The sequence below is a fragment of the Clarias gariepinus genome, chromosome 14 (genome assembly GCF_024256425.1).
Source record: "Clarias gariepinus isolate MV-2021 ecotype Netherlands chromosome 14, CGAR_prim_01v2, whole genome shotgun sequence".
Lineage (NCBI taxonomy): Eukaryota > Metazoa > Chordata > Actinopteri > Siluriformes > Clariidae > Clarias > Clarias gariepinus.
The window spans coordinates 13,144,258-13,161,331 of NC_071113.1; the positions used below are offsets into that span (position 1 = coordinate 13,144,258).

Here is a 17,074-nt window from a genome sequence, read left to right on the forward strand (position 1 = left end):
GGCGGAGCTCCGGCGGGAGAACGCGGATCTCCGCGCGGCTGTTGCTGACGCCCCCGTCGCGGCGGCCGCAGTGCCACCTCCCCCGCCTCCCCCCCCTTCAGATGTCTTTCTAGCTCTACCAGATAAATGGGACGGCACAGACGGGAGATGTAATGTGTTCTTGACAGCATTAGATCTGGTGTTTGAGTTCAACGCCACCAAGTACTCCACCGATCGGCTTCGCATTGCTCTTCTCGTATCGTTGTTGTCCGGGCAGGCAGCCGAGTGGGCCACGGCAGTGCTTCGAGCAGACCCCGATACCACCCATTCTTACAACGAATTTACCAGCCAGCTCAAACTCACCTTTGAACATCCGGCGGGCGAGGTGGAGACCGACACAAAGCTCTACCACCTGCGGCAGGGAGGATTGTCCGTGAGTCGCTATACTGCCGAATTCCGCACCCTCGCAGTACAGACAGCCTGGGGAGACGCTGCGCTCCGGACATCCTACTACAAGGGACTGGCTTCACGCATCAAGGATGAACTAGCCGGACGAGAACTCCCCGCCACACTGGAGGGGCTAATCCAGCTCGCCCTCCGCATCGACCAGCGCCTCCTCTCTCGTCCGAAGCCAGCCCCGAGGACCCTGCCGCCTGCTCCAACCCACGGCACTTCACCTCGACCATCCACCACTTTCACTCCCGCCATCACTGAACCCGTCGGATTTTTTCCCTCTTGCCGTGGTTAACACCGGAGCCGGGGAACCCATGCAATTAGGACGCGCCTCCCTAACCGTGACAGAACGAGAACGCCGATTTCAAGAAGGTCTGTGTGCCTATTGTGGGTCAGCGGCCCATCACCGGGCGATCTGCCCGCTACGCCCGGGAAACGCGCAGCCCCGGTGAGCAGGGGGAGAGACTCACCGGGCGCCATCCACCTCTCCACCACCACCCACACCACCACTTCGCGTCTCACGGTTCAGGTAATGTTCAGGTAATCCAATTTGGCCACAAACGGGTCCGAAGTACCGCGTTCATCGATTCCGGTGCCGCGGGGAACTTCATTGACTCCACGTATGCCAAAGAAATGGGGGTAAAGATCGAGGCGTTATCCCAGCCGCTTCACATCACATCCGTCGACGGTCGGCCCCTGTCATCTAGCCCCATCACTCACCAGACCCAACTTCTCTCTTTCATCATCGATCAACATCAGGAACAGCTACAGTTTTTTCTCACACCTATCTCATCACCTCCAGTCATCCTCGGCTATCCCTGGTTACTGCAGCACGACCCTCTCATCTCATGGGCACAGAACCGGATCCTTCAGTGGGGGCCGACCTGCACCGAGCTCTGCCTCCGGGCACCGACTGGGACGTGTTCCAAGGACTTCGAGGCCCTCGACGTCGACACCGACGCCATTTCACCTGAGCCAGGTCTGAGTATCGAGACCTGGCTGAAGTGTTCTGCAATAAAAAAAACCTCTCACCTACCACCTCATCGCCCATACGACCTGGCGATTGAAATTCAGCCAGGCTCCGCCCCCCCCGCGGCCATCTCTACTCTCTATCGACCACCGAGACACAGGCTATGGAGGAGTACGTCGCCAACGCCCTGCGCCACGGTACCATCCGGCCCTCCTCCTCACCAGCCGCCGCGGGATTTTTCTTCGTGAAGAAGAAAGGGGGCGAACTTCGCCCATGTGTCGACTATCGGGGGCTAAACATGATCACAATAAAGAAACGACATCCGCTGCCACTCACCAACTCTGCCCTGGACGCCCTCTCTGGTGCCACCATTTTCACGAAGTTGGACCTCCGGAGCGCCTACAACTTGGTGCGTATCAGAGAGGGCGATGAGTGAAAGATGGCGTTCATCAAACCCACTGGACACTACGAGAGCCTGGTCATACCCTTTGGACTCTGTAACGCACCCTCGGCCTTCCAACAATTTATTAATGACGTCCTCAGAGACATGCTGGGCCGATGGGTGTTCGTCTACCTGGACGATATCCTCATTTATTCCCATAACCTCAAGGAACACATCCAACATGTTCGAAAGAGATTGCTCGCTCACCAACTGTACTGCAAGCTGGAAAAATGTGCTTTCCATGAGCACTCCACCACATTCCTGGGTTTTGTCATCTCGCCCCAGGGTGTGGCCATGGATCCTCAGAAGCTCGAAGCTGTGCATCACTGGCCCCTACCCAGGACCCTCAAACAGCTTCAACGTTTTCTGGGGTTTGCGAACTTCTATCGTCGCTTCATCCGGGGCTACAGTACAGTTGCAGCACCATTAACTGCCTTGACCAGGCCCTCGCTTCACCCGTTTCGCCTTACACCTGCTGCCATCACCGCCTTCCAAGATCTGTGTCATCGTTTCACCACCGCTCCCATCCTTCTCCACCCAGACGCCAACCAACCTTTCGTTGCGGAGGTGGACGCGTCGGATGTGGGCGCCGGCGCCGTTCTCTCTCAACGAGGTCCAGACCAGAAACTGCATCCGTGTGGTTTCTTCTCCAAGAAATTCAACGCCACTCAGCAGCGATACGGGGTAGGGGACCGCGAACTGCTGGGCATAAAGTGGGCCTTGGAGGAATGGCGTCACTGGCTCCAGGGCGCCAGTGAGCCGTTCATCGTCTGGACTGACCATCAGAACCTCATCACCATCAGGAACTTAAGACAACTGAATCCACGACAGGCACGGTGGGCTCTATTTTTCGAACAGTACGATTTCCACCTGTCGTACCGCCCGGGGTCCAAAAACACCAAGGCCGACGCACTTTCAAGACAACACGACGAAGACCTTCCCCGGGCGGATCCCGTGCCTGTCATCCCCTCTTCCCGGATCATCGCACCTCTTCAGTGGAATTTGAAGACAAGAGTCCGCCAGGCACAGGCGCAAAGGCCGGACCGGCAGGCGTGCCTCCTGGACGACTCTACGTACCCCAGAACGTGAGAGCAGACGTCCTCCAATGGGGCCACTCCTCCGCGGTTGCCGGACACCAAGCGACAAGAAGGACCCTCTCGTTCATCCAACGGGCGTTCTGGTGGCCGTCAATGAGAAAGGACGTCATCGAGTTCGTCCAGGCGTGCCCGGTGTGCGCCAGGGCCAAGGATACCAATCAGCCACCCCCTGGAGAGCTCCAACCACTTCCTGTTACTCGGCGGCCCTGGACGCACATCGCCCTGGACTTCATCACGGGCCTGCCGGTTTCCGAAGGGAAGAACACCATCCTCACCATTGTTGACCGGTTTTCCAAGGCTGTGCACCTGGTGGCCCTCACCGGACTCCCATCAGCCAAAACCACCGCTGAACTACGGAACACGTAGTCCGCCTGCATGGGTTCCCCAAAGACATCGTCTCGGACAGGGGGCCCCAGTTCACCGCCCGGTTCTGGAAGGCCTTCTGCCGTCTGATCAACTCCACCAGTAGTCTGTCATCCGGATACCATCCTCAGACTAATGGTCAGACGGAACGGACCAACCAACAACTGAAGCGCTACCTAAGGTGTTTTGTGGCCGACCGCCAGCGCTCCTGGGCCCGCTACCTCACATGGGCAGAACCTTCCCACAACCTGCACGTCTCCTCAGCCACCAATCTAAGCCCATTTGAGGTATGCTATGGTTTCCAACCTCCGATGTTTGCCCATCAAGAACCGGAGGTCGACGTACCATCAGCCCAACAGTTGGTCCGTAGGTGTCGACGGCTCTGGAACCAAGCCAACCTCGCTATCCAGAAGGCCAATCAACAATACACCACTCAACACCGCCGTCGACACTCTCCGGGACGTTTATACAGAGTAGGTGACAAGGTATGGTTATCCACAAAGAACTTCCACCTCCATACCGAATCCAGGAAACTCTCACCTCGCTTCATAGGACCATACCGCATCACCCTAAGGATAAACCCTGTCACCTACCGGCTCCAGCTGCCTGCGGCGCTCCGGATCCACCCAGTTTTCCACACATCTCAACTCAAACCCTTCATCACCTAACCCTAGGACCTCGCCAAGAGTCCCGGGAGCAGAGCTATCAGGAAAAACGCATAAAGGCGTAACCTGGGCCACGTACAGGCCAAGGCGTCCAGACCCAGGGGAACTGGAAGAGTCAGAGAGTAGTAATGGGGACATTGCTGTTCTTGCGAGGCAAAGAGGTCCACCTCTGCTACATGAAATCTCTCCCAGATTGACTGACTACTTCAGGGTGGGGTTTGCATTCCCTGTGTGTCAGAGCTTGACTGGAAAGTACAACTGCTCTCACATTTATATGCCCTGGAATGTAAATCGCTCTGAGGGACAGGAACCTGGTGCGCTAGCTTATTTAGCGGCGCGAGCACAGTCCGCCCTGGCGATTAATATATGAGAATGCCGTAGTGTTGTCCACCCGCACTAGGACATGGTAGCCTCTCAACTGCTGGAGGAAGTGCTTTAGGGACAAAAATAGAGCCATCATTTCGAGGCAATTAATGTGCCACATAAGAAGATGGCCTCTCCAGCTCCCTTGGGCTGGACGGTCATCTAAGACCGCACCCCAGCCCGTGAGGGAAGCGTCTGTCGTAAGCATCTGCGACGACAAGACGAACTTAGAGTGGGACCCAAGGTCAGAAACCGGGGTCTGAACCACATAGGAAGGGTATGAAGCCCCTGACACGTAACCCTTATTGGGGATTGGCCCTCGAGTGAAATCCCCTGGTTCTTAGCCACAACTCAAATGCTCTCATGTGCAGAAGTCCCAAAGGTGTCTCTGTGGATACAGCTGCCATAAGAGCTAAGATCTCTAAAAGTGATGAACTTTCTGGTCTAGCTTGATTTTTTTAAAGGGTGTTGAGAATGTATTCGACACGAGCAGGAGACAGCTGTGCCTGCTTACGATCGAATCCCATGTGACACCCAAATATGTTGTCCTCTGAACAGAAAAGAGCACGATTTAAAGGCGTTGGGTCTCAATCCTAAGAAACAAATATGAGCTAGGACGACATGTTGATGTCGAAGCGCTAGCTACTGAGACTGGGCCAGCCAGTCTTCTATGTAATTCAAATATGGATGCTTTGGGGTCGTAAGAGCCAGAACTACATCCATTTTGTGTATTTTTACAGATGTGTAAAATCTTTTGTAACTTACTTGTAAAAGTAAGTTTCTATTTATATTTTCTCATATTCTGTTTTAGTGTCTTGTACAGGATGCACTTTGTCTGCATGGCACTGCATTAACACTACAAAGTACAAAGTTACACATTAATGTTATGTTCAAGATTAAATGCAAGCAAAATTCTTTAATGTATTGACAGGATTCACTTTTGCACGTTATACTGATTGTACTGTAATTTGTTGTCAGATAATATCACTGTAGCATAAAAAAAAAGACAAGCTAATTTTATAGTACTGAACAACAAAATACTAAATTAGAAATGTAAATGTGGGAAACATTACATAAGCAGAACTGTACATGCAGTGTACAGTTATAAGGAATTGCAGTGCTGTTATTCTACACGTGCTGACTTTCCTGTCTGCCAGGCCACAGATTGTCTTCCACATCACAACATAGCATATCACATTTCTGACAAAATGATTTGGAGTGTCTTAGCCATCCTTTGCAGGAATCTGAATGTTCTCACTGCAAAAACAGCAAGGTATTTTAGAAAACTGGTTCATCACTAGTTGATCAAACACTTCAAACAATCTTGGTGTTGGTAAAGTCGCCGAAATTATTGCTCATCATTTCAGGTATCATTTAAAGAACAAATGTCGGTTAGAATTATATAAAAAATATGCACAACAGATGATGAACCTTTCAACCATTTTGTATATAGTGCAAATAATACAATAAACTAATGCTTTAATGTTTTGGGGGTTAAAAGGTATGATTATGACGCTATGATGAGGACATGTAAATAGAGGATGTAACACAATTGCCTCGGGCAATTTTTAGAATTTCGGTTATTATTTAAGAAATTAACCAAAGTGATTAGGAAAAACTGAAAAACCATTCCAATTTTTTCTAATTTATGATCAAGATCTGCCATCATTTCAGACAGTTGGACCCCCATAAAATGCAACTTTGAATTCATCACTCCGTAATACTCTTTTTCCACAGATCTTCATTCTAATCTTTGTAAACTTTTGCATATATATATGGCTTTCCTCCCTGTTGCACTTCTAAAAAAGTGGTTTCTTGGCTGCTACCCTTCCACAAAGGCTATTCCTTAGTAAAGGTTTTTTAAATCCAGAAGATGCTACTTTGCTGAGAAAGGTCCTTGCTGGACCTCTTCAAATTTTTTAAGGAAAAAACTACAGTGGAACCTCGGATTACGAGTAACACGGTTTACGAGTGTTCTGCAAGACGAGCAAAGATTTTTAATAAAATTTAACATTTTCTTGGTTTACGAGCACCGAGTATCATGTTCCACGCATGCGCGTCTTGTTTAGACGCTGAGCGTCACGTGATCACAACTGAGCCAACGGTTTTTCTCTCTTTTGCGCTGTGGAATCGTCTCCCCTGCTGGGTCTTAGTGCTTGTCTCCTACTGGTATAATCAACATCTGTGCACGCATGTACTGTTTACTATAACACTGTGACTACTTACTCTAGCCTCACACACACGCACGCACACACATACACAGCGCCTGCATGCACAAAGGGAAACGCTTATCTGCCCGGATTATTTTTTTAACTTTTTTGAAAGGTAACGTGCAAGTTAATTTGTTTTTTTTTTTACTTAATATTTTGTATTAATTATTTTTATTTATTTATTTTCTTGGGCTGTAGAACAAATAATTCAAGTTTTCTTTATTTCTAATGGAAAAATTAAATTTGGTTTACGAGTGTTTTGGATTACGAGCCCACTTCCGTAACCTCGGATTCCGTAATCCGAGGTTCCACTGTATAAGAAAATTCTTTTTAGATTTTAACAATTTTCTTGGTCTTTCTTGGCAAATTCCTCATGCTTCATTATGACTACTTAAAAAACTGAACAACGTTGATCACCAAATATAGTCCAGGAAACTGGTGACAGGATCATGCATACCCAAGGCCCACCCATGCATTGACTCCAGTTCAATCCCACAAAAAAAGCCATTATATAAAGGCACCTGTTTCCAGTTTTAAATTAATGGAACTATGAGTTTTTAAGTTTGTTGTACTCATTTTTTTTTAGTTGTTGCAAATCAAATAAATTGTCATTGGTCTTTCGGCTGCTACCAGCAATAGGTCGCTACAGCAGACAATCCAGTCCGCACACAAGCTTGGCACAGATTTTACGCAAGATGCCCTTTCTGATACAACCCTCCCATTTTATCTGGGCTTAAGACAGGCACTTCATCCAGTTGTTTGGAATCGAACCTGGACCAATGACCCAGAGCCGCTTCAGTGACACAAAGGTAACACAAAACCTACTGTAGGTTGTAATAATGGTTTTAGTTTTTGTGTTAATATATAATGTAAAAATATTTTTTGTGGATTTATTAATTTTTATTAAATGTATCTGTAAAATGGTTAGTGGAATTTATGTATGTAATAAATTATGATGCTATTGATTAAAAATTAGCCCCTTTCAGAGGCTAAACAGGTTTTATTGACAGGTGTTTTATCAGTTATTTACATAAAAGTTATGTATGTCTTCTCTCCATTAAAGCCTAATATAAACACACACTGATTTCTTTTTTCGACATTTAAAATAATTTAATTTTAGATAGAAACACATACGTTATAAAATGTGCAGGACAGACTTTAGAGTAAATAAAGCTTATGAAGCAGTACTACTACTCCTACTGAGTCAAGCAACCATCATTTTCCATACAAGTCTTATCTGCAATGCTAATGTTACTACAGATAAATCTAAATGTGTAAATAGTTGGCTATCATATAACATATTGGTAATATTACTGTAATGAAAGCCTAAGTTCAGAAAAATCACTAAGGTAATCCTCGTTGTCTGCATAGCTCAGTGCTTTCTCAGAGTTATTTTTCTCTTCTTTCCTTATGAACGATTCCAAGTATTCCAAAGGCTTCTTCATCTTGTGGGTTGTTCTCAATTTTTCTCTTTGCAATCTTTTTTAGGTTTTCAGCACATCTCCTCCCTTCATAGGAATTTGGATTAATTTTCAGACATTCGATGAAGTATTTGATTGCAGTAGGCTCACATTTCATACAATATTGCTGAAATTCAGCATAAGGCAAAATAACAGACTGGTAGTTCTTTTTTTTTTTCTTTAGCTTCCTGTAATGTATTCTGAGAACAATTCATCTGCTTTAAAAAAAATCTCTGTTTACCCCATACTGCAAGACCAGTTCACTCATAGCAATAATAAAGCTGGTCTTCATTTCAGTTGCTAACTCTAAGTGGTGGATGCACTGCCCTTGAGCATGCTTAATTTCTTTATGTCTCTTATGGTATCTCCCTGCTTTCTTCAGATCTATTACCTTTTTCTTGTAGCAGAGCCCCAGCTGATGATGTATAAGAGCTGTATTGGACACTTTTTCTAATGCTCTTTTGAGGAGGGCAATGGACCTGTCCACAGAGCCTTGATTTCGGAAATACTTTCCAACATATCGAATAACATGAGGGTGTTCTGGAGACCCTTCTAAGACTTACAGCCTTATTGTACTCACTGCGCTTTTTTTTGTGCAGACAATTTTAGGCCAAGTAACACCTTAAGAACATCATCATCTGGGTTAGTGGCTATGGCCCGTCTAAGTTAACCAATCGCAGTTGAAGCCTCTGAATCTTGTAGCCGGTAAGGAAGAATTGCAAGGCCGGCATTCCATTCAGCATCCTCTGGGTCCAGTTTCAGGGCCTCATTGAAGCACTCTTTAGCCCTGTCATAATATTTTCGAGAAAACTTAAAGAAGCTCCACCCTTTCTCTCCAAGTACTTCAGCATAGGGTACAACTGGATATTTCTTTTTATTGTCTCCAAGTTTATTCAGGTAGATTTCACACTCTGCAAAATTACCTATATGATTATGTAACCAATGCAAGATCTCCATAGCCAATGACAAGCAGCTTCTCACAGCTATTTCCATAAGACTTTGTGAGCTCTACAGATCTCTTAAAGTCGGTAAGTGCCTTAGTATTGGAGCCTAGTAGAAAATTTACAAATCCCATACAGCTGTGTGTGCGTGCAACTCCTGCCTCCCTACCAAGGTCCAGGTTAAGTTGTTATTCTAGCCTGGTCAGAAGATCAGTAAGATCCATATCATTTTTATTCAGCCCCCAAGTGAAATGGCATTCCAGCTGAAAAAGTCTGGTTTTTAAATGTGTGTCTTGAGCTGAACTGTTGAAAAAAGAAAGAAGATGAACAAAATAAACTGATTTAAAAAATAGAAAACAGATGCCCATTCTTTAAAAAAAATGTACTGCTAAGAATTTTCTTAGGACTGTTTTTTAGATTAGCATGCATTTCCATTAAACTGTAGCATATAAAGTGTATTACATACTTTACACAACTTGTTCATAGACTTACAAATTTGTATTTTATCTGTTTAAAGTCTTTAGTGTGCTGGAGAAGACTTTATGGAGGGGTTCAACTCTCCAATAATAAGCACAAGATATCAGCCAAAGATCCAGCAGCTCTAGAGAAGAATAATTGTTATGACGTTGCATAAGGTTGACAATGCCGTGAGTGCACATCAAAGCTAAATGCGGTTCAATTAACTATTTAAAGCGTGCGACCTTTATGGCCGGTCAGTGTATAACGCCAGACGACATGACGTCATTTAACTGGACCTTCCACTGTCACTGATGTGACACCTTTATGGCCACATATTTACTGTACATTAAGTGTGTATATATTACACTGTAAAGGGAACTTAGCGCAATTTAAAATGATTACGTATATTTCTTTGTCAAATTAACTATTAAAGTCATAAAGTTACCGTTGCACTTTCCCCAAATTAAAAGATTCATATTAAAGCAACAAATACCCCCGATAATGGAAGAATGATACGATGTTTACTGATTAAAAACGCTGTACTTACCTCATCATAATAGTGTATAGTATATACAGTATAAAAGCTTGAAAACAGAGAGACTATAGCGACAGGGATGCAGGATATTTAATTCTCCGCCCGTAAATCCATGAAAAGAAACTGAAAGTATCTTTCAAATGCAACCAAACTTGTTTAGATGCCATTATGAGGAAAAAATAATACATTCATTTAAAAAACACATACATTTCAACAACGAAGTCACTCAAAGACAGTGCAATTGTTAGTCTATCACGGTTTTTTAACCCTTCGCCAAATTTAAAAAAAAGATGCCACTGCGTTTTGTATACAGTAGAGCTTGAAGACACAAATTAAACAGCTGTCTCCGCTAAAGTGATGGGAGCCAGCAGAGGGCAGCAGCGGCACACAGCGAGAGTAACAGTGCGGGAGAACCGCCTAGAAGTCTCCAGGCAGATTTACCCCGGCTGCGTTCCATTCCGAACTTCACAGGGTGCTCCCTTCCTCCTGCTCAGTGTGCAGGGAATATCGGTTAAGGGAACTTCCCTCAACAAGATTTTTTTTTTTTTTTTTTTTTTACAAATTAAACAGGCTTTAAATGAACCAAAATAAAGTAGTACCAGTACATAAGGCAGACACAACTGTAAGATATATACATAGTAGTTACCGAATTGGGTTACAAAATCAAGATAAATAAATAAATAAATAAAATAAAAATAAAAAATAAATGAAAATAAATAAATAAAATCATTTACATGACTTTGCAAAGGGGTTGTAAAATATTATAAATCATTAAACTCAGTAAAAAAATTAGCTAGTGTAATAGCCTTATTACTCGAAAGGGTACACAAAGATGAGGTAATAATTTTAAGATCATTTATGAAATGAGGAAAGGAAGGTGGAGTTTTCAAAAACCTACATTTGTGAATAAAAAATTTACCACAACAAAGAAGGTTGTTAACCAAAAAGTGTTGTGTACAATCTTTTTTAAACACTCCAAACTTAATTTGTTTATAATTTATAAGGTTAATCTGAATATTGACACAGGACATTCTATTTTCTAAATGAGACCAAAACAGCTTTGAATGAATACAGTTGAAGAAAATGTGCTCAGTAGTTTCAATATCACTTTCACAAAATTGACAAGAATTTTCTTCAATATTAAATAATGACCTAAGAAATTCTTTTGATGGATATATATCATTCATTATTTTAAATTGAAGCTCTTTTACTTTTGGGAAAATTGGAAAAGAGAGGTAACTTATTCTTATCTCTTTTAAATCTTTTGAATCAAATTCCTTAAAAATATGGTGACGTCTAAGTTGATTTGGGCAAAGTCTATTAATAAAAACACTTCTTAACAACAAGTTGGTACATTTTTGATCTCTAATAGAATAAGAACCCAAACACAGAGATGGAAAAGAGAATGTCACAGAATAGTGAGACAGAATTCCTTTGAGAAATAATACCATACTTTTAGGGATGGCATTTACAACTGTATAAAACTCTTTAGGATGACATACAAATCCATGTTTCAGACAGAAGTCATTATAGCTGAGAATGTCACCATGGTTATCCATCATATCCAGTAAAGAAATAATATTATATTTAAACCAATTTTCATAAAATAAAGACTTATTGCGGTGTAAAATAAAACGGTTATTCCAAATACAAGTCTTGTGAGGACTGTAATTGTGAGAAAATGCTAGTTTGCAACACAGCAAAACCTGTTGATGAAAAAGAGACAATTTGAGAGGTAACTTGGACAATTCAAAATCACATTTGATTAAAAAATTGAGACCACCTACTTTCCCAAACACTGAAGATGATATTGTAAACCATATACTGTTTGTGTTGTTAAGAAATGATCTTAGCCACTGAGTTTTTAAAACATTGTTCAATATTTCCAAGTCAATAACATTCAGACCTCCTTCTTCATAACTACGAACCAAGTCATTTTTGTTTATATAGTGATGCTTATTCTTCCAGATAAAATTAAAGATTGTACTGTTATATTCCTTAAGTAAATGAAGAGGGATAGCTAGTGATGAGGCTGGGTAAACAAATCTAGAAAGGAATTCCATTTTAGTTAACAAAATTCTTCCAAAAATTGAGATATCTCTTTGTAACCAACTATTAAGAATTGATTTTGCTTTTAGAAATTTGTTTACAAAATTTTCCTGAATGTTATGATTATTATCTTTAGTAATAGTAATACCCAAGTATTTTACAGAGGTTTTAACTGGGATATTGCATAGGACATCTAATTCGCTGTTATGAATTGCAATTAATTCACATTTGTTTATGTTTAAATGCAAACCAGAGGCATTGGAGAAGAGATTAACTAGTTTAATAGCTCTATCAACTTGATATTTATCCTTTAAAAAAAGAGTTGTATCGTCCGCCAATTGACTAATAGAGATCAGTCTTCCAAATACCGTGAGTTTATCAAAACTATTGTCATTAATAGTCAAAATAGTGAGCATCTCTACAGCCAAGATGAATAAGAAAGGGGAAATGGGACAGCCTTGCCTAATTCCTCGTGTAATATTAAATCTCTGAGAAGTCCCATGCGATAGTGATATAGAGCTATTTATGTCTTTATATAGCATTTTAATTAAAGATATGAAATTGTTACCAAAGGCGTATTTACTAAGAGAATCAAATATGAATTTGTGTTCAATTGTGTCAAACGCTTTTTTAAAATCCAAAAACAAAATGTAACCATCATCCTCAATCCGTTCGTGATAGTCTAAAATATCTAAAACTAATCTGATATTATTATGTATTGATCTACCTTTCATAAATCCAGATTGTGATTCACTTATTATTTGGTCTAATCCTTCCTTTAGTCTATTGGCAAATATGTGAGCTAAAACCTTATAATCGCAGTTAAGAAGAGTGATGGGTCGAAGATTATCTATTTGTCGAGCATCCTTTCCTGGCTTGGGTATAAGAGTAATCAGTCCTTGCTTCATAGTTGAAGCAAGTATATTATTATGAAAACACTCAAGAAAAACATCAAACAATAGATCCCTCAAGTCTTCCCTAAAGAATTTATAAAATTCAGGGGTAAGCCCATCAGGGCCTGGAGATTTTCCTGAGGATAATTTGTCAATAGCTTTGTCAAGTTCTTCAATTTTAATGTCCGCCTCACACAAATCTCTAAAATGTTCGTCAATCTGTGGTATATTAGTATATATTCTGTCAAAAAAATTATTACAATCTGTTTCAGAGAAGGCTGAGCTGTATAAAGTGCTATAAAATTTAAAGATCTCAGAAGAAATTATTTTTGGGCAGTTATTTACATTTCCATTAACAAAAAGAGACTTTATAGCATTTTTTTCCTGTCGCCTTTTTTCGAGTCTGCAAAAATAACTATTACTTTTTTCACCTTTCTCTATTCATCTTGCTCTGGATCTCACATAAGCTCCTTTGGCTTTTTGAATATACAAATTATCAATTTTGGATTGTAAAGATAAAATTTTAAGTCTGGTTTCATCATCCATGTCACTTTTGTTACATAGATTATTTAGTTCTCTAGATAATTCTTCCTCCAATTGCGCTCTAGCTTTATTAAAATTTTTGCTGAAATGTATAGAAAATTCCCGAATCTTGTGTTTTAGGTACTCCCATTTACTTGTAAATGAAAGGTGTTCTTTATCTAATTTTGCTCTATTTATCATTGCTCTAATTTGCGAACAATACTTACTATGCTCTAATAAGTCAGAACTAAGTTTCCAGTAACCCTTGTTTCGTGATTCTCTTTTATTTGAGCAGAAAGACAAGGAGATACAGCAATGATCGGTTAAGGGTGCTGAAGAAATTGAGATGTCTTTGATAAATTCAGTCAAACCAGGGGAGGTTAACCAGTAGTCAATCCTAGATTTGGAAATCCCATTTGGTTTGAACCAAGAAAATTGCCTTAGATTTGGATTCCCAGCCCTCCAAACATCCATTACGTTGTTATCTAAACAGAAGTTTAGAAAATTAAGGTTCGGGTGCGAATCACTAAATTTAGGTGGGCAACGGTCTAATGTCTCATCTATTACCATATTGAAATCTCCTCCCATAATAACATTGTCAGTTGGGTATAAACGTTTCAATTCAAATAAAAGATTAGAGATTTCAGCTAATAATTTGTTGTTAAGTTGAATACTGTTGTAGCCATACACATTAAATAAAATAAACAAAACATCACCAATGTTTAAAACAACTGAAATCCAATGACCGTTCGGGTCACTTTTTGACTTTAGTATTTTCCCAGGGAGGTTATTAAATAAAATAGCAACCCCTGCTGACTGTGCAGAGGCATGGCTGAAAACTACTTTGTCACCCCATTGGTTTGTCCAGAATTTAACATCATCAGGCTTTGAATGCGTTTCTTGTAATAATACACAGTGTGCACCTTTGTTTTTACAAAATAGAAAAAAGGCTTTTCTTTTGACAGAGTTACGGAGACCCCTTGCGTTTTAAGAAATACAAGATAAACATGTCTTCACCGAGAACATCAACTTACTAAACTAAATAAAATAACGTATTATAATAAATGATCAGAAAATTTAAGTAAAAATGTCTAAAGAACACGTGAACAACGTCTGCCTTAAACAGAGCACTGTAACGAAATCCCGCTCAACAGCAAAACATGAAAGAACATCCCACTTACATCTCTCCATCAAGGAAAGTAGATACAATTAAAGTTATCAGTTAACATTATTGGAGTCAGCTATTTTTGACGATCCGAGTGCCCTCAATATGGCCGTAAGGGCCGCGGTAGTACGCTTTCTTCCCCGCAGCTCTGGCCTCGCTGATCACCGGCCACAGTGCCGCACGAGCCTCTCGATCTCCCTTGGATAAGTCCTCAGTAAACTTTATCCCCTTGGTTTTACAGATGTCCGAAAATTTCGTGGAGCGCCAGAACTCATCTCTGTATTTCCTCATACAAAACTGAATGATCACCTGTCTGGATTTATCCTTTTGCCGTGGGCCAATGCGGTGGACTGTATCCACGATGTCATCAAGCTTGTGCCGCAGGTGAGGAGCTATTTCAGCTAACAGTGAAATGACGTCTTCACGGATGGCTTCATCTGCAGCCTCCTTCATTCCAATCACTCGGAGGTTCCATCTTCTTTTGTAGCGTTCAAGCTCTGATGTACGAGTGGTCAGGTCTGCGTGTGATGCGAGAGTAGAGGTGAGTTGTTTATCAAACAGATTCATTTTGGCTTTACAGTCCTTAATTTCCGCCGCGTTTAATTCCACTGCCTTGGATAAGTTTACAATCATCAAACTATTCTCTGTGATCTTACTTTCAATACGACTCAGCTTCCCATCTTGCAGATCAAACCTGGCGACTAAAGCTTCCAGGAGAGCTGCATTGGAAATCTCAAGATCCTCATTACCTTTCAGTTTCTTAGTGGACATCTTAGTTGGAGTGTTTTGTATAGATGAGGGCTCTTTGCGTTTATCCTTGTGGTCGTCACGACCAATTTTCATGGCATATTCGTGTTCGGAATTAGTAGTCGAGGTTGTCATAGCTGTTGCCTTATTTCCTGGAATAACTATATTTGGGTGGCTTGAAACTTTTTTTGATGACATAATATTGATCCTCTCCGACGAATCAATAGTAAAAGTAACAGTTGGGATGATAACAAATAAAATATAAAGGAAAAATTCAGAAATTGCTGAAGAGCCGAGAAAACTACATGTGCTTAGCTCGCCATCTTGTTGCCTCCCCCTTCCCTCAACAAGATTCCACCATCCGAAACACTCTGCAACGTCACCGCACAGACGTCACTTCCTCTGTGCGTTTCCCTGGTAACATAAGCGCTTTAGATACCTGTTCTTGATGCTGTGGAAATTTCACACTAAGGAAATTAAATGGACTGTTTCTTGAAACTAAAACATTATAAAACAAAACCATTTTAAAACATATCTACATATACTATTGTACAGTATATATGTTATAACTCTTGTATAACTCCTAAATAAATTATTTGATTAATTTACAAGATGTACAGATATTTTTTTTTACAGATTATTAGCCTATATAATACTAAGGATTTAATTATTGTGTCCTATTAATATAATGTCCTCAATGATGATGATGATGATAATAATGATAATAATGATCATAATCATAAAAATAAATATATACAGTGGAACCTTGTATTAACCTTGGTCTGTAAGAATTTGGCAAGACCAGCAAAATCTTTAAATACACATATTTTAGTCTTGACATACAACTAGTACATATGCACTTTCTCTGCTGAGCCTCACATGATCACAACTGAGCCAGTGGTTCTTCTCTCTTGCACGCTGTGAGATTGTGGGTAATAGTCTTTTATGCTCTGTGTTAGTGCCCGTGCATCACTCGTATAGTCAACATCCTCGTATGTTTGGGCAGAGGTGGGACAAAGTCATTGTTTGGCAAGTCACATGTAAGTCTTAATTCATTGCCCTCAAGTCCCAAGTCAAGTCCCGAGTCACGACAGGCAAGTCCCGAGTCAAGTCCCAAGTCAAAGGCCAACAAGTCTCAAGTCAAGTCCAAAGTCCTACGGTTTGACTTTCGAGTCTTTTCAAGTCTTTTTAGCAGAAAAATAAAATGTATACAGATTATGTATGGTTGTAAGATCTGTATTTATTAAACAAACCTTTTTTTTTTATAAAAGAACATTGCTCAGATACATAAAAATACAAATGTTAGTAAATGCTAGTAGCAATGTAAAATGGTAGCACATATTCTCAATGAAGTAGGCTACTTCATACAAACAATAACGTTGTTTTCTTCACAGAACGTTGAAGAACTTTGCTCCCTACCTTGTGTGATACACTCACGTAGGCTACCTCATACAAACAATCCGGCTTTCAAAATCCCGCTCAGTATGAACCAGCAGGGGTTTGCAGATTATAGTGTTTGAAAGGTGACATTGAGGAAATGTACAGTCTCATTGATATAAACATGCAGCTTGTAAATTACTTAGCTGATAAGGTAGTCTTGACATTCATTCAAAACTTACCTCAAGTGTCGAACAAAGTTGGAAGTTGTGGCAACTCCGTCTGAAATCTTCGATACTGCAATTCGTTTTTTGTTGACCACCTCGTAATTGTTATAGCCAAACGAAACTACCTTCGTTATCATTTCGTGAACTGGCGCGTTCA

General features: G+C 41.3%; 1 pseudogene; it reads right to left on the reverse strand.

Moving 5' to 3' along the window:
- Positions 1 to 8,222: 8,222 nt before the first annotated feature.
- Positions 8,223 to 9,954, reverse strand: LOC128541296 (interferon-induced protein with tetratricopeptide repeats 1-like; annotated as a pseudogene).
- Positions 9,955 to 17,074: the final 7,120 nt, after the last annotated feature.